Source organism: Abrus precatorius, unplaced genomic scaffold (assembly GCF_003935025.1).
Source record: "Abrus precatorius isolate BTA unplaced genomic scaffold, Abrus_2018 Scaffold0, whole genome shotgun sequence".
Lineage (NCBI taxonomy): Eukaryota > Viridiplantae > Streptophyta > Magnoliopsida > Fabales > Fabaceae > Abrus > Abrus precatorius.
In genome coordinates this window covers 779,227-798,137 of record NW_020874290.1, presented here as the reverse complement: position 1 = coordinate 798,137, position 18,911 = coordinate 779,227, and the positions used below count along the sequence as shown (strand labels likewise).

The 18,911-nt window shown below is 30.5% G+C and overlaps 2 non-coding genes across 2 annotated transcripts; both read right to left on the bottom strand.

Moving 5' to 3' along the window:
* Positions 1–3,930: 3,930 nt before the first annotated feature.
* Positions 3,931–4,002, bottom strand: TRNAR-UCU. The gene has a single exon. It is a non-coding gene; the product is annotated as a tRNA-Arg (tRNA).
* Positions 4,003–18,837: 14,835 nt separating this feature from the next.
* Positions 18,838–18,911, bottom strand: TRNAW-CCA. The gene has a single exon. It is a non-coding gene; the product is annotated as a tRNA-Trp (tRNA).

Here is an 18,911-nt window from a genome sequence, read left to right as displayed (position 1 = left end):
ATTGCTGCTGGGTTGGCCGTCGGGCTTGCTTCTATTGGACCTGGGTTGGTCAAGGCACTGCTGCAGGGCAAGCTGTAGAAGGGATTGCGCGACAACCAGAGGCAGAGGGAAAAATACGGGGTACTTTATTGCTTAGTCTGGCTTTTATGGAAGCTTTAACAATTTATGGATTGGTTGTAGCATTAGCGCTTTTATTTGCGAATCCTTTTGTTTAGTTTAATCTTAAAAAAATAAATATATATATCCTTTTTCCGTGGACTTGCTTTGCTGTTCTTGCTTTGTCGAATTATATTAAGATTTCACTCTGATTTGTCTTCTTCCTTCTCTTTTTTAGCCCCCCTTTTTTAGTTTTATAAAATTTATCGAAAGTGTTAAAAACAACTATAAGAGATTTATGTAATTGACATAAGAAGTGGTATCGAATTCTACTAAGTATCATTCTTATAGGGAATCCTCCAATTGATTGATCAATTCAAATAATATATATATTAATATATACATATCTAAATAGATATATATATTTAGATATGTATTAATAGAATATTATTATTATTAAATGAATATTATTACTATTCATATTATTACTTATAATTACTAATAATTAATATGAATTTTTAGTAAAGAATGATATTTTTATTATATATAATAAAAATATCATATAAAAAAGAAATAACTAAAAAATAAAAAAATAGGAATTGTAGAAGGATAATTAGTCTATCCATAAAAGGAGATGAGATCATATGAAAAATATAACCGATTCTTTCCTTTACTTGGGCTACTGGCGATCCGCCGGAAGTTTCGGGTTTAATACCGATATTTTAGCAACAAATCCAATAAATCTAAGCGTAGTGCTAGGTGTATTGGTTTTTTTTGGAAAGGGAGTGTGTGCGAGTTGTTAATTTCAAAGAATAGATTGGATCCAACCAATTGCACTTTTTTTTTCGTTATAACTAAGAAAATGTGCATAATCCCGCGAATTACTTCTCAATAAATTTTATTTTTTGAAAAAAAAAAATATTTAAGAACCATAGCATTTCGCGATTCATTAGTAAATCCACTTTGATTCTCTATTAACCCAAAATTTTGGACTATTACCATGGTTAAAGTAAACAATTTGAAGTCTAGACGCAGTGTAGTACTCTTTCTACCACTATGTTAATACAGAAATGAAATGATTTCAAAAAAATTTTTACAATTTTTCGATATAGAACACTCATGTCGATAAAACAGCTTGAACCCTCTTTACGGTGAAAAATTGTAAAAACGTTCAATTTCACCCTCCATTTATACAATGCGGAATCGATGACCTATGTATAAATTTATAAGAATTCTTTGGATTTGAAGAAAAAAAACAACTTTGCTGACAATTATTTTTTTGGTCAGAAGAGTCCTCCGAATATTCTGGTCTTGTATTGGTAATCGTTTTAAATATTTTTTCAATCTTTTTTTTATAAATAGAGAAGAGAGGATAGGCTCATTACATAAAAAAAGATAAGAAAATTTCCCATAACATAAGTAATTGAGTGTGAGAGCCAAATGAATCGAAAGATTCATGTTTGGTTCGGGAAGAGATCATAGACATTTTGAAATGAATGGAAAGAGAATCTACTTTCATTAAATGATTTATTAGATAATCGAAAACAGAGAATCTTAAGAACTATTCGAAATTCAGAAGAACTACGGGAAAGAGCTGTTCAACAGCTGGAAAAAGCCCAGGCCCGCTTAAGGAAAGTCGAAACGGAAGCAGATCGGTTTCGAGTGAATGGCTATTCTGAGATAGAACGAGAAAAATTAAATTTAATTAATTCAATTTATACGACTTTGGAACAATTAGAAAATTACAAAAATGAAACCATTTATTTTGAACAACAAAGGGTGATTAATCAAGTCCGACAACGGGTTTTACAACAAGCCTTACAGGGAGCTCTTGAAACTCTGAATAGTTGCTTGAATAACGAGTTACATTTACGTACTGTCAATGCTAATATTGGCATGTTTGGGACGATGAAAGAAAAAAATAAGTGATTAGTCCTTCTACTATAATATCTACTATAGTATAGAGTATAGGCATTATTTTTTTCTTCTAAAAAAAAATTAAGAAATATTCATGGTAACCATTCGTGCAGATGAAATTAGTAAAATTATCCGTGAACGTATTGAGCAATATAATACCGAAGTAAAAATTGTAAATACTGGTACCGTACTTCAAGTAGGCGACGGTATTGCTCGTATTTATGGTCTTGATGAAGTAATGGCGGGTGAATTAGTGGAATTTGAAGAGGGTACTATAGGCATTGCTTTGAATTTGGAATCAAAAAATGTTGGTGTTGTATTAATGGGTGATGGTTTGATGATACAAGAGGGAAGTTCGGTAAAAGCAACAGGAAGAATTGCTCAGATACCAGTAAGTGAGGCTTATTTGGGTCGTGTTATAAATGCCTTGGCTAAACCTATTGACGGTCGAGGAGAAATTTCAGCTTCGGAATCTCGATTAATCGAATCTCCCGCTCCCGGTATTATTTCGAGACGTTCCGTATATGAGCCTCTTCAAACAGGACTTATTGCTATTGATTCGATGATCCCCATAGGTCGTGGCCAACGAGAATTAATTATTGGAGATAGACAAACGGGTAAAACAGCAGTAGCTACAGATACAATTCTCAATCAACAGGGACAAAATGTAATATGTGTTTATGTAGCTGTTGGTCAAAAAGCATCTTCTGTGGCTCAAGTGGTGACTACTTTACAAGAAAGAGGAGCAATGGAATACACTATTATAGTAGCTGAAACAGCAGATTCTCCAGCTACATTACAATACCTCGCCCCTTATACAGGAGCAGCTCTGGCTGAATATTTTATGTACCGCGAACGTCACACTTTAATCATTTATGATGATCCCTCCAAACAAGCACAGGCTTATCGCCAAATGTCTCTTCTATTACGAAGACCCCCAGGTCGCGAAGCCTATCCAGGGGATGTTTTTTATTTGCATTCGCGTCTTTTGGAAAGAGCCGCTAAATCAAGTTCTCAACTAGGCGAAGGAAGTATGACTGCTTTACCAATAGTTGAAACACAATCGGGAGATGTTTCAGCTTATATTCCTACTAATGTAATTTCTATTACAGATGGCCAAATATTCTTATCCGCCGATTTATTCAATGCTGGAATCAGACCGGCAATTAATGTCGGTATTTCCGTTTCCAGAGTTGGATCGGCGGCTCAAATTAAAGCCATGAAACAAGTAGCTGGTAAATTAAAATTGGAATTGGCACAATTCGCAGAATTAGAAGCTTTTGCACAATTCGCGTCTGATCTTGATAAAGCTACTCAAAATCAATTGGCAAGAGGTCAACGATTGCGCGAGTTGCTTAAACAATCCCAATCAGCCCCTCTCACTGTAGAAGAACAGATAATAACTATTTATACCGGAACGAATGGTTATCTTGATTCATTAGAAATTGGACAGGTAAGGAAATTTCTTGTTGAGTTACGTGCTTACTTAAAAATGAATAAACCCCAATTCAAAGAAATAATATCTTCTACCAAGACATTCACTGGGGAAGCGGAAGCCCTTTTGAAGGAAGTTATTCAAGAACAGATGGAACTCTTTTTACTCCAAGAACAAGTAGAAAAAAATTGATTAATAACTAACCAATTTTCTAATTATTATCTTTTAAAATCTTTTCTTTTAATTTGAATATAATTAATAATATTATATTAATTCGAATATAAAATAAATAATAAAATAATAAGAAATTCATGATTATTAAAGATTTATATATAGAAAGGGATAAAGCATAAATTGTATATATATATAAGATAAGTTATTCTTCTAAAGAAAGTTTTAGTGGCTCTTGCTCAGTTCAAATCATTCAAGATATTCTATTTTTAGAAATACGGAAATAAAAGGAAATATATAGGCAAATTATTTGCGTCCAATAGGATTTGAACCTATACCTAAGGTTTAGAAGACCTCTGTCCTATCCATTAGACAATGGACGCTTCTCTTTTTTTCTTTAACCTTTTTTTAAACCTTAGTTTAAAAAAGGTTAAAGAAAAAAAGAATTCTATCTATCTATCTATAGATAGATATAGATAGATAGAATAAAAAAAAAATAGAATAATAAATAAATAATCAAATTCAATTGAATATAAATAACGAAAACTAAGTTAAAAAAGAAAAATGAATAATTAACAAATTCACTAAGAAATTTAGATTCATTCTAGAATAGAAAAAAGATAGATTCGAATAGAATAAATAGAGAGATAGGATATAAGCGGGTAGCGGGAATCGAACCCGCATCGTTAGCTTGGAAGGCTAGGGGTTATAGTCGACGTTGATTCATCATTATGATTTAACGTCTCTAATTCAAAGCCGAACGTGAAACTTTTGTTTCATTCGGCTCCTTTATGGAAGAAATTAAGAGATGGAAGACATGAAAAAAAAATTGACCCATAACATCTATGTCAGCCTTTTTGTTTTGTAGAAATACATTTGAAACACCTTGCTTTTTAGATGATCCCTATAGAATAGGAGTATTATAACAATCTGTGTGTGTGTTTTTTCTAGTTATTTCGTTCTCTATTTCTATTTGAGAGAATCTTTAGGAAAAGAATAAAATTTCCGTCGAGCTAAAAAAATATGTTGATGTCTCTAGTAAACTAAAAAAATCGTTTAACAGCTATTTTGTTTCAATCTCTACAATACAAAAAAAATGAAAGATTTAGTTACGATTAGAAATAAGCTTTCTATATCTTTCTCCATGGATCCTTTACGCATACTCAAAAAATTCGGATTATTGATCCAATTCCAAAAACTTATGTTTCATAATTTTAGAACTCAATTTGTCAATTTAAAAAAAATGGATTCTTTTTGTATACAAATTACGATAATGTATATTATACCGCAAATCGTTCGTTGAGAGGTATAAAGGATTAGATCCCTTTAAGTAAGAAATAAAGTTTTTGATCGGGATATGAATCAAACGGGGGATCCCTTAACTATTAAAGGGTCCATGGAACGAATCGCACTTTTACCACTAAACTATACCCGCTACAATACAATTATTGTATATAAATGAACCTTTTGTCGAACAAGGCAATCAGACGTAATTAAGAAATAGGAATAGAATATTATGATAATTAGAGTGTTGACATGTTTCGTAAGGGAGACTCCTAATGAAATCCAATTAGGAAAAGGGGGCGAATTTCTTTTTTGGATTTTGTGTTTGCTAAAGTGAAGGTGTTTTTTTTTTACAGATACATCGCGACAAAACTACTTAATTTATAACAAAAAAATGCATTGCGCAGGAATGCAAAAAAAATGACATTATATATATACGTTACCAGAAAGAAGGAGTAATCAAAAATGACATTTTGATCTTATATCATTTTGGTTCTATATCATAGGAATATATCAGTATTTTTGATTTATGTTTGATCGTGTTTAAATTACCAGTTTTTTTTTTTCAAATCAAATACATTCAAATAAATCATTGTTATCCAGTATTCATGGGAATAAAAAGAGCCCGGCTAGGTACTGGCCGGGCTTTGGCTGTAGAAAAAAAAAAAAAGAAAAAAAAATTAGAATTATATATATATATAGATAGATATCATTTTTCTATTCTATAGAATAATATAGAAAATAATGAATAGAAATCAAATAGAAAAAAAAAAAGAGAGAGAGAAAAATAAGACATAAAAAAGGATCTTTTTTTTTCAAGCCCTATTTTTTTTCTTTTTGTTTATGCGATATAACATAAACATAGTAATTCCATTTTTTTTTTTCAATTCGGGAGAGATGGCTGAGTGGACTAAAGCGTCGGATTGCTAATCCGTTGTACAAATTTGTGTACCGAGGGTTCGAATCCCTCTCTTTCCGTTTCCGTTGATGATTTGGTATTTTTTTTTTTCACTTTTTTTTGTTTTACTTGTTTGTTTGATTTTTTTATTTACTAGTTAAAGATGTAAAATAGATAAAATCCTAACACAATAGTTCAAAATCCAGCACAAGCAAGAAAAACACAGAATCCATTTTTTTTATTCTTCACGTCCTGGATTACGTCCTGGATCGTTAGATAGGAATCCAAAGATGAAAAGAGAAACGAAGAATATCACTACCGTGTAAACAAATAATTTTAGAGTAAGCATTATAAAATCTCCAAGATAATTAAAAAAAAACGACAAAGAAAAAGAATGGATTCTCTTATATTAGACATTTTTTTCTTTTGATATTTTGTTTCTAAGAAATGAAGTCATTACGAGGAAATAATATATATATATCAATTTCGAAAATGGATTTGATTTGTAGTAAGAGTTGATCCTTTTCTTACCATTTTCCATAATTACTATTACCAAAAAGATTTTTCATCTAGGTATTATGTTGGTGGTGGGCTCAAATCAAATAATAGGATTTCTCAATGGAAAAAAACGTAGATGATGAATGGTCCGGATTTTTCGTGTCTATCAAAAAATTTCAATATTCGAATCGAGAATTTACGCTGTAAGACTTATCTGATCTTAAAAATGGTTCAAAATGTTCGAATTTTTGTTTTCGAATAAATTCTGAATGAATTTTTTTAGGACATTATTCAAATTAAGGATCTCATCGAAAACTTACAGCAGCTTGCCAAACAAAAGCTAAGAGAAAAAAGAGTACGGGTATTACTGGCATAATATCTACAATTGGATTCAAAAAAGCGTAGGCTTCAGGCAATTTCGCCAAGAAAAAACTACTTGAATAAAGGACGGAGTGAATACAAATACAGACCAAACTAAGGATATTAAGCATAACAAACATTTTGTTCTTTCTTTAAAAAAATAAATTTAATTTTTTCTTTTTTTTGAATTCTAATTTTCATTTTTAGAATATTGTATTATGTAATGTATATATGTATAATTTATATCAATATAATTATATATATTATAATATATATATAATTAGAATAATATTCTAATAAATAATATATATATATAATAGGAATAAAATTTATAAAAATGAATATTAATTAATGAGTAAAACTAAAAAAAAATGAATCAAGATCAGACTCCCAAAATCCTTCTTTGATTTGAACTTATCCAGTTCAAAATCTTTTCATTCTAAAACAAAAAATAGAAGAAATCCGATTTTCATACAATATCTTAATTGAATTCTATGTAATGATCAATAAATTGAGTTTTATTCCACATTTAGTCCCATCCAATCAAAATCTTAACAACAATTGAATTTAACAAATTTTGGAACTGAAATAAATTGACGAACAACCAATACCAACACAAAAATAGTGTTTATTAGTGTCAAATCGAAAATGGGGCGTGGCCAAGCGGTAAGGCAACGGGTTTTGGTCCCGCTATTCGGAGGTTCGAATCCTTCCGTCCCAGAACATATCCATTCATGATGGATATCATATTTGAATACAAATTGTATATTTGGAATAAGGATTACCTTTTTTTGTAATCATTATGGATGACTAATTATAGTGGATAGCTAATTATCTATCTATATATATTTATATATAGATAGATAATTTTTTCATATTTCTTTCTTTTTTTTCTAATATTTTTTTTTGAAGAAATTCTAATTTTTTCTATTTTACAAACTATCAAAATAAAGTAGCAAATTTATTCATACAATATCGAATTTGAATTTTTTTTGACTTCTTTCTTTTTTTTTTAGAAATTCTTCCGTTATATAAAAGAAAAAAACCTAGAAGTAAAAAGGATAGATTATTACGTATCCATTGAATCAATGACTATTCACGATTTCATAATTGAATCAATTACATACCGGATCCAAGCTAAAGGAATGTTATGGTAAAACTTCGTTTGAAACGATGTGGTAAAAAGCAACGTGCGACTTGAAAGACATGATTCGATTAGGTGTGGATTCTTACATCCGCCATCTTTTTTTCTAGTATATAGAAATCGAGATGCTCTTGACTCGACATCGTTTGTTCCACTCCACTAGAACTAACTTATTGTTTTGGGGACGGGAAGGGGATTGATGATGTAAATATTCCATGATGGAGCTCGAGTTGATTCATTTCTCAGGGGCAAGTATCTAAGGTTAGTGAAAATTAATAAGTTAGAACAACTTCGTAAGTATCTCTTTGATAGAGAAATCGAAAGGATCCAATTCGAACAAGGTTCAAAAATTTGTTGGAATTAGTAAAATTATTTCGATCGAAAGTGTATCTGCGGGAATCAACCTTCTATTCGTATGATTCTTTCCGAGAAAGAAAAAAAATGGTATGTTGCTTCCATTTTTTTAACGATTAAAGATTCCTGAAGTAATGTCTAAACCCAATGATTCAAGGAAAAACTAAAAGATACTGGAACAAGTAAATACCATTTTCAAATTGTCTCATCAATTCTATTAGAAAAAAAAACATAGATTCTAAAGTGAAAGAAGCACAGACAAGAAAAGGGGGGTAGAGACCGCTCAATAAATGAAATACATAAAGGCTTTGTTTTCCTTTGAGTTATTTGAGAATTATCCAATTTGAGTTATGGGGTTGCAAATATGCAAATATGAGGAGTTATTCTTTTTTCAGAAAGAAAATAAGAAAAAAAATACTTAAATCATAGTTTAATTGATTTAATGATTTTATAGATCTATTTGACATCATAATTTTATACATAGATAAAATTATGAATTTTCTCGAGCCGTACGAGGGTAAAACTTCTTATACGTTTCTAGGGGGGTACATTGTTCATCTATATCTATCCCAATGAGCTGTTTATCGAATCGTTGCAATTGATGTTCGATCCCGAAGAGAGGGAAGAGATCTTCGGAAAGTGGGTTTTTATGAGCCAATAAAGAATCAAACGTATTTAAATATTCCTGTCATTCTATATTTCCTTGAAAAAGGTGCTCAACCCACAGGAACTGTTCAGGATATTTCAAAAAAAGCAGGTGTTTTTATGGAACTTAGCCCTAATCAACAAACGAAATTCAATTAATGAAATAAAAAAAGGGGGTGTGGATGACTTGTATATAAATTTATAGAACTCTTTTCTCTCCCCCGCTCTCTTGTTCTATTCATACCTACTTTTTTATTTCTTGTTGTTTACATAGAATGTTGTTTACATAGAATGTTGTTTTCGATAGTCAAGTCAGAAAATTAACTTTATATCGATTTTCAAAACATAAAAAAATGGATAGAAATAAAAGAGATAATATAGGAAAAAGCAAATGAATAATCACTAAATGAAAAAATTGGGTCTATAAATACATTATCCCCAATGAAGTTATTTTTTTCTTTATTTATTCCTAATTCTATATTATTTCAAATAGAATTAAATATTGATTATTATTATATTATTATTTATTTTTAGAATATTTCAAATATGATTTTAGAATTAGATAGAATTGAAAAAAAAAAAATTCTTTTTTTTTAATACTTACTCGTTCGTTATTATTATCAGTTACTAATCCTAGTGATGGAATTTATATATATATTGATAGTAAATAGAATATTAAAAATAGAATTTATATATAATTTTTTATCGAATGACTATTCATCTATTGTATTTTCATGTAAATAGAGGAAAAAAACTCTATGGAAAAATGGTGGTTCACTATGTTGTTTAATAGGGAATTAGAATACAGGTGTGGATTAAGTAAATCAATAGATAGTTTTGGTCCTATTGAAAATACCTGTGTAAATGAGGACCTCCCAATTTTAGCTGATATGGATAAAAAAACGCATAGTTGGAATGATAGTGACAATTCTAGTTACAGTTTTTTCAATTCTAGTTACAGTTTTTTTCAAAATTTAGTAGGTATCAGGAACATCCAGAATTTCCTATCGGATAAAACTTTTTTAGTTAGGGATAGTAAGAGGAAGAGTTATTCCATATATTTTGATATTGAAAAGAAAATTTTGGAAATTGACAATGATCATTCTTTCCTAAGTGAATCTGAAAGTTTTTTTTCTAGTTATAACAATTCTAGCTATCTGAAGAATGTCTCTAAGAGTGATGATGATCATTACATGGATGATACTAAATTTAGCTGGAATAATAACATTAATAGTTGCATTAATAGTTATCTTCGTTCTCAAATTTGTATTGATAGTTCCATTTTAGGTGATAGTGACAAATACAATGACAGTTATTTTTATAGTTACATTTGTGGTAAGGGCAGAAATACTATAGAAAACAAGAATTATAGTTCTAGTCTAATAACTAGCACAAATCATACAAATAATAGTGATTCCACTCAAAGAGAAAGTTCTGATAATCTCGCTGAAATTCAAAAATACAAGCATTTGTGGATTGAATGCGAAAATTGTTATGGATTAAATTATAAAAAATATTTGAAATCCAAAATCAATATTTGTGAACACTGTGGATATCATTTGAAAATGAGCAGTTCAGATAGAATCGAACTTTCGATTGATCCAGGTACTTGGAATCCTATGGATGAAGACATGGTCTCTCTGGATCCCATTGAATTTCATTCACAAGAGGAACCTTATAAAGATCGTATTGATTCTTATCAAAGAAAGACAGGATTAACTGAGGCTGTTCAAACAGGCACAGGTCAACTAAATGGTATTCCTGTAGCAATTGGAATTATGGATTTTAAGTTTATGGGGGGTAGTATGGGATCCGTAGTAGGTGAGAAAATCACCCGTTTGGTCGAATATGCTACCAATCAATTTTTACCTCTTATTCTAGTATGTGCGTCCGGAGGAGCACGTATGCAAGAAGGAAGTTTGAGCTTGATGCAAATGGCTAAAATCTCTTCTGTTTTATATAATTATCAAACAAATAAAAAGTTATTCTATGTATCGATCCTTACATCTCCTACTACTGGTGGAGTGACAGCAAGTTTTGGCATGTTGGGGGATATCATTATTGCGGAACCTAATACTTACATTGCATTTGCAGGTAAAAGAGTAATTGAACAAACATTGAATAAGGCAGTACCTGAAGGTTCACAAGCGGCTGAATATTTATTCCATAAAGGCTTATTTGATTCAATCGTACCGCGTAATCCTTTAAAGGGAGTTCTGGGTGAGTTATTTCAACTTCATGCTTTCTTTTCTTTGACTCAAAATGAAAAATGAGGGAAAGCCAAAAATTCTTTTTGATTTTTCATTTTTGAATTTCAAACAAAAAAACACAAATTTTGAGACAAAAATCAAAAATTAGAACACACAAGAGCAAAGTAATAAGATAATAATAGAGGAATACTAAGAATAAAAAAAAGGTGTATTATCATACATATGTTTGTTTCTTCTAGAAATAGAAGACGAAATCCATTTATTTAGTTCTACATTCTTTCTATTTATTATTAGATTCTATTTGTACTTTGGATTCTATTATTTATTAGAATATTATTTACGATTTTCATTTTATTATTGATTTATTATATTCTATACTCATTATATATATATATTCACTTAGCTATAATCACTAGAATTCATATATACTAAGTATATATGAATTCTAGTGATTATAGACTATCTTTATAACAATATAAATAAGAATAATAAAAATATTAATATAACAATAATATATATATATATATATATATAACCGGTACAAATAGTAAATCGAGGTACCCATTCTATGATAAACTTACCTTCCATTTTTGTGCCTTTAGTAGGCCTATTATTTCCGGCAATTGCAATGGCTTCTTTATTTCTTCATGTTCAAAAAAACAAGATTTTTTAGATACGGGCAGTAGGAAATCTCATATATTTTTTTAGATCTGGAATCAATTAGATGAATTACTCCTAAAGGTTTACATTAAAATAGTGCTAGTTGATAAAGGTTACTTCATAAATAAAGAAAAAGAAATTGGTTGGGGGGTTGATTTTTTTACCCAATCCTAATAGAATATATATATGAAAGTTGAAATTGGATTTTGAATCCAAAATGCATTCATTCGCTGCAAATTCAGGAGGTTAATCATGAATATGAATGTAGTTTTGCGATCAAAACAGATACTGATATATCGTGTAACGGAATATCGAAGAATACGTTATTTGTTCTGGTCCTTCGTCCTGCTTTTAATTTCATTCGTGTTGTTTTTGGTTGGAATAACCAGTTATCTTGGTAGGGATTTTCTATTTTTTCCTGAGGAAATTAGTAATTTTCTTCCATTTATTCCGAACTATATTTATTTACCATTTATTCCACGAGGGGCCACGATGTATTTCGATGGAATCGTGGGTCTTCTTATTAGTTTTTTTTTGTGGGCCGCGATTATTTTGGATGTGGATGGTGGTTATGATATCTTCCAAAAAGAAGAGAGAATGGTTTATTTTTTTCGTTGGGGATTTGGATTTCTTGGAGAAAAGCGTCGTCTAATTTTCAAAGTACCTATGAAAGATATTCGGTGCATCAAAATAATGCCAGAAGTTCAAAGGGATATTTTGACTCGTACCCCTACTTTTTATCGTATTGTTTTTATGGAAACCATAAACTATGAGCTCATTCCCTTGACTCGTATTGAAGATGATTTGAGTTTCCAAGAAATTGTAGACAAAGCTTTCGAAATAGGCAGATTCGTGGATGTACCCGTTTTCTTGATGTATCCGCTTTATTGAGGAGAATTTGACTCTACTAGATAAATTGCACAAAAAGTTGTGGAATTGTCCTATTTCTTGTGTGTACCGATTGAAATATTTATAGATGAGACGTTCTTTGGTTTCGAAATCCGACTATAATATTCATTACCCGAATTACTCCTTTTGATGAATACACAAAAGAGCACTTCGGGTAATTGCTTCGAATCTTAGCAATTGAGATCTTTTGAAACAATATTTATTTTTCTTCATTCGACTTGACGGTGGATTCCTTCGATTTCTGTATTCTTTCTAAATTAAACAAGGCAAGGACTAACTCCCGAATTTCAAATAAAAAAAACGCGGGAATAGATTATGGATTTAGATATAGGTTCTATGAATTTTAATAGAAGTTATGCTTGATAGAAAGATTATTATCATATAGAGTTTGACGAATGAGGTGAAGTTGAGTTGATTAAAGACGAAAAATGGAAAAAAAGAAAGCATTCATTCCTCTTCTATATCTTATATCTATAGTCTTTTTGCCCTGGTGTATCTCTTTTACATTTAAGAAAAGTCTGGAATCTTGGTTTACTAATTGGCGAAATACTAGGCAATCCGAAATTTTCTTGAATGATATTCAAGAAAAGAGTATTCTAAAAAAATTCATAGAATTTAAGGAACTATTCCTTTTGGATGAAATGCTAAAGGAATACCCGGAAACACGTCTACAAAACCTTCGTACTGGAATCTACAAAGAAACGATCCAATTAATCAAAACGTATAACGAAGATCGTATCCATACGATTTTGCACTTATCGACAAATATAATCTGTTTCCTTATTCTAAGTGGTTATTCTATTCTAGGTAATCAAGAACTTTTGATTCTTAACTCTTGGGTTCAAGAATTTCTATATAACTTAAGTGACACATTAAAAGCTTTTTTTATTCTTCTATTAACTGATTTATGTATAGGATTCCATTCGACCCATGGTTGGGAACTAATGATTGTTTCTGTCTATAAAGATTTTGGATTTGTTCAGAATGCTCAAATTATATCTGGTCTTGTTTCCACTTTTCCAGTCATTTTAGATACCATTTTTAAATATTGGATTTTCCGTTATTTAAATCGCGTATCTCCGTCACTTGTAGTGATTTATCATTCAATGAATGACTGATTGAAAAACCGATCCATTGATCCAATTTTAAAGTTTGTTTTCTTTTTTTTTGTATAAAAGCTAAAACATTATCAAAAAAATGACTTTTTGTTTTTCCTTCTTTCCCCCCCTCCCCCGGATTCTTTCTATATTCCAGGAAACTAATTTCAGTAAATAGCAGAATCATGGATAGGGAACTATGCCAGTGACCTACCTAATTTTATTGTATAAATTTTCAGGATCAATGATTAGACCATGCAAACTAGAAATGCTTTTTCTTGGATAAAGGAAGAGATTACTCGATCCATTTCCATATCGATTATGATATATATAATAACTCGAGCACCCATTTCAAATGCATATCCCATTTTTGCACAGCAGGGTTATGAAAATCCACGAGAAGCAACCGGACGTATTGTATGTGCCAATTGCCATTTAGCTAATAAGCCCGTGGATATTGAGGTTCCACAAGCAGTACTTCCTGATACTGTATTTGAAGCAGTTGTTCGAATTCCTTATGATATGCAAGTGAAACAAGTTCTTGCTAATGGTAAAAAAGGGGCTTTGAATGTGGGGGCTGTTCTTATTTTACCGGAAGGTTTTGAATTGGCTCCTCCTGATCGTATTTCACCTGAGATTAAAGAAAAGATAGGTAATCTGTCTTTTCAAAACTATCGCCCTAAAAAAAAAAATATTATTGTGGTGGGTCCTGTTCCTGGTCAGAAATATAATGAAATCACCTTTCCCATTCTTTCCCCAGATCCCGCTACTAAGAGAGATGTTCATTTTTTAAAATATCCTATATACGTAGGCGGGAACAGGGGAAGGGGTCAGATTTATCTCGACGGGAGCAAGAGTAATAATAATGTTTATAATGCTACAGCAGCAGGTATAGTAAAAAGAATCATACGAAAAGAAAAAGGGGGATACGAAATAACTATAGTGGATGCATCAGATGGACGTGAAGTGATTGATATTATACCTCCAGGACCAGAACTTCTTGTTTCAGAAGGAGAATCTATCAAACTTGATCAACCATTAACGAGTAATCCTAATGTGGGTGGATTTGGTCAAGGGGATGCAGAAATAGTACTTCAAGATCCGTTACGTGTCCAGGGTCTCTTGTTCTTCTTGGCATCCATTATTTTGGCACAAATCTTTTTAGTTCTTAAGAAAAAACAATTTGAGAAGGTTCAATTGTCCGAAATGAATTTCTAGGGCTTCGGATTTATCAACATATTAAGTTCGTGAAAAGAACGAAATTTTTGTTGATAATTTATATAATTCTATTATTCTTTAGAATATAATAAAAAAAATTATGAAAAGACCCTTGCTTCTTTCTAGTCTTTTTCTACTATATTTAGGATTTAGGGAATTCCTTTTGTACCGTAATACTAGTCAGTTATAGTATGTATATTGTGAAGAAGACTATTTGACTTTGTTTCTTTGTTTTTTTTTTCATATTTCAATGTTCTAGAGAATAGAAAGTTCTAGAATCAAAATTTTCTTCTATTATAATAGAAGAAAATTCGATTCGATACTAAACCCAAAATAGATAGGCAGAAAATTTTAAGCAAAGTAGAAATTAAAATGGGGAAAACGGGATTCTAGGAGGGATTTTTTTCTTTTCCTAGAGTCCGATTCCTTCTTGCTTGTGTCGAAATAGAAATATTCTACAAAATATTAATAGAATATGATTTTTGAATCCCCTTCCTGAAATAAGCCTATTCTTAGCTTAGTTTCGATTTTTTCCAACTTAGAACTTTTATGACATATAATATTTTTTTTTATTGGATGCATATAATATAATACGTAGTGGACAAACAAAAAAGAGAGGGAATTAGGGAATTTGATTGACCAAATCCAATTTCTTCAATTAATTTGTTTATAAAAAAAAAAGAATTCAATCATGATTCGATATCATTAGAGACTAAAATAGATTTCGATCTAGAGTAAGATTCTATTAGTATAGTATAGAAAAGGCTCGATTCACATGATATTTGATCGGTATAATAGATATATATATATCCATATGAAAATTAGAAATACAATAGAATCAATTTCCATTGCGTCACCCAGAAGAAGTAAATTAAGTGATTTTTTTAATTCTTCTTTTGATTTTTCTTTCAACTTTAAAGAAAAAAAAAAGTATGGATGGACAAATATTATCCAGGAAAAGGGATATTTTGAAAAAATGAATGAAGTTCATTTTTCAAAAACATCAAAAAAGGGGAAATGGAGTTTTTTGAAACATCAGAAAAAGTTATCTATTCATTCATTTATACGAATAAAAAAAATTATTAAAAAATATTATGATTATTAAAAACTCAACAGGGATCCACTCTTTCTTTGACGAATTTGAGGGGGTCCTGTTGAGTTCTTACGCTTTCATTTCGAAGACTCAAATAATACGATTCCTACAGGGATGAGCCCAATCCGGAATATGAACCATAAAAGAAAATACCAATTAAACCAATCACAGGAATACCAGTTACAGTACCTATTATCCAAAGAGGAATCCTTCCAGTAGTATCGGCCATTTATCCCACTTTCCTCCACATTTGATCAAGTAGTCAGTCATGCTAGAGACATAAACAGTCATAGATAATTATGAAATGATATCCTTCCGAACGAGATAAGAGAATTCCGAATATATATATATAATTTACTATTCCCTTTTCTTATATTAATTGAAGAAATAATTTGAAAATAAAACAGCAAGTACAAAAATGAGTAATAACCCCCAGTAGAGACTGGTGCGATTCAATTCAACATTTTGTTCATTTGGGTTTGATTGTGTCGTAGCTCTATAATTCGAATTAGGTTTATCGTTGGATGAACTGCATTGCTGATATTGATCCCAAAAAAGAAACGGTGGGTACCGCAAGTCCGTGAACAGCCAACCATCGTACTGTAAAAATTGGATAGGTCCTATCTATGGTCATTGGAGCCTCCTAAAAAGATCTACTAAATTCATCGAGTTGGTCCAAAGGATCAAAACGGCCAGTTATTAATGGAATTCCTTTTCGACTCTCTGTAAAATACTCGTTTGGGCGGGGGCTTCCAAATAAATCGTAAGCTAAACCCGTGCTGACAAATAACCAACCTGCAATGAATAGGGAAGGTATAGTAATGCTATGAATAATCCAGTATCGAATACTGGTAATAATATCAGCAAAAGAACGTTCTCCTGTGCTTCCAGACATGTCGAACTCCACATATTCTTGTACAGTCAAAAGGGGGATCGATTCCATAAAAGACGAGATCAGTAAGTCGTAATTTACTGAAATGTAATCCTTGTTAGATCGTCCATTTTGTACCAAGGGTGTCTTTTGAGTATACCGAATCAGTATAACTATCCTTCTTCTAACACAGCAACGAAATTTCACAATCAGTGGCGAAATCTAATACTAGATAAGTTCTTTCTTTATTGGTTGTTTCGATTTACTCAATAGAAAATTCCTCAAAGTTTGCGAATATAAAAAAATTAGAATAATAGTCTAAAATGAGGGTTCTCCACATTGTATTATTAGTTTCGGACTAGAAACGGAAGATCAATTAAAATGTGAATACGACGGATTGATTTCTTATAATTCATAAAGAAGATTATCATATTTCTACAATTCAATTAGATCCCAAATCTATAAATATACTTTATTGTGGTTGTCGAAGATATTTTTTGTTCGAACTCCCTCTTTTTTTTCATTTTAAAGAATGGAATTCGACTTTAAAGAATGGAATTGGTTTGTTGTCCAGTAACAAGTAACAATAATAGCAGTAATAGATACTATTTGATGACATAAAAAGAACAATTAATCCAATTTTGAAAAAAAAAAATTGGATTAATTGTTCTTGTATTAAACACAATAAAGGCTCTTTCTTGGCTTAATTATAAGGATAGACCTTTCCTCTTAAATAAAATATGCAGAGAAAAAAACTGTGGAACCCTAGTTTGGAGTGATCTGATACCTTTTTCTTCTCGTTGTAGATATTCGAAGAATGGAACCTACTACAAAATGAAATGAGTTAAAAGAAAAGTCAAAAAGGAAAGGGCATTCTAAGATCACTCTATTCTTTTGTTCGAAAAAAAAAAGTGAAAAGAAAACAAATTAGATACAATAGAAAAAGGGGGTCAAAATAAAATAGACATTTTTTCTCCTATTTTCTTCCATATTAATTTAAAGTTAAATAAATTTGAACAACAAAATTCTTATTATTTTTTTATTATTTTATATTTCGCATATAATTATTATTATAGTTTCTAATATAAATAGAATCTTTTTTTTTCTAATATAAATAGAATTTTATAGAATATATATATAACAAATATAAATATTTATATATATATAAAGAATCAAAATGAATATTTTAATTAGATTAGTTTACTTTTACTCAATTCATGAGTTGTTCAATAAATCGGTTCATTTGGAATCACAGGATGGGTAGATGTCACAGATGATGAATTGATTTTTTTATTATGTCACTATATTTATTTTTGTTCGTCTGTAATAATTGATTGAAAAATCTCAAATTTTCAATTGTATCTTTTCAGGGATATTTTGATTTATCTTCTTTTTTTTCTCTCAAAAATGGAAACTTAGGGAAGTGCTTTATAAACATATGTATAAAAAGAACATATTTCATTTAGCTTCTTTATGCCCACTATAACTAGTTATTTCGGTTTTTTACTAGCGGTTTTAACTATAACCTCAGCTCTATTTATCGGTCTGAATAAGATACGACTTATTTGATTTAAAATTATGAAATTAGTTGGAAATCTTGGAATATTCAAGATATTCTATAGTTCCTTACCGTGTCAATTTCCAATTTTTGGTCATTCAAATTAAAATGAATGATCAATACAGATTATTATTTAAGGATAAATATTACCTCCCCCTTTCCCTTTCGAACAAAAAAAATGATTGAAGTTTTTCTATTTGGAATCGTGTTAGGTTTAATTCCTATTACTTTAGCTGGCTTATTTGTAACTGCATATTTACAATACCGACGAGGTGATCAGCTGGACCTTTGATTAATTAATGTCTCATTTGTTTATTGATCCCCTATTTATTTGTTTTAATACTGGGGTTCAATAAATTCATACTTTAGACTGCTGCTCAATTATTTCAGTGTAATTCTCAATTTAATAATAATGGAATCGCGCTCTGTAGGATTTGAACCTACGACATCGGGTTTTGGAGACCCGCGTTCTACCGAACTGAACTAAGAGCGC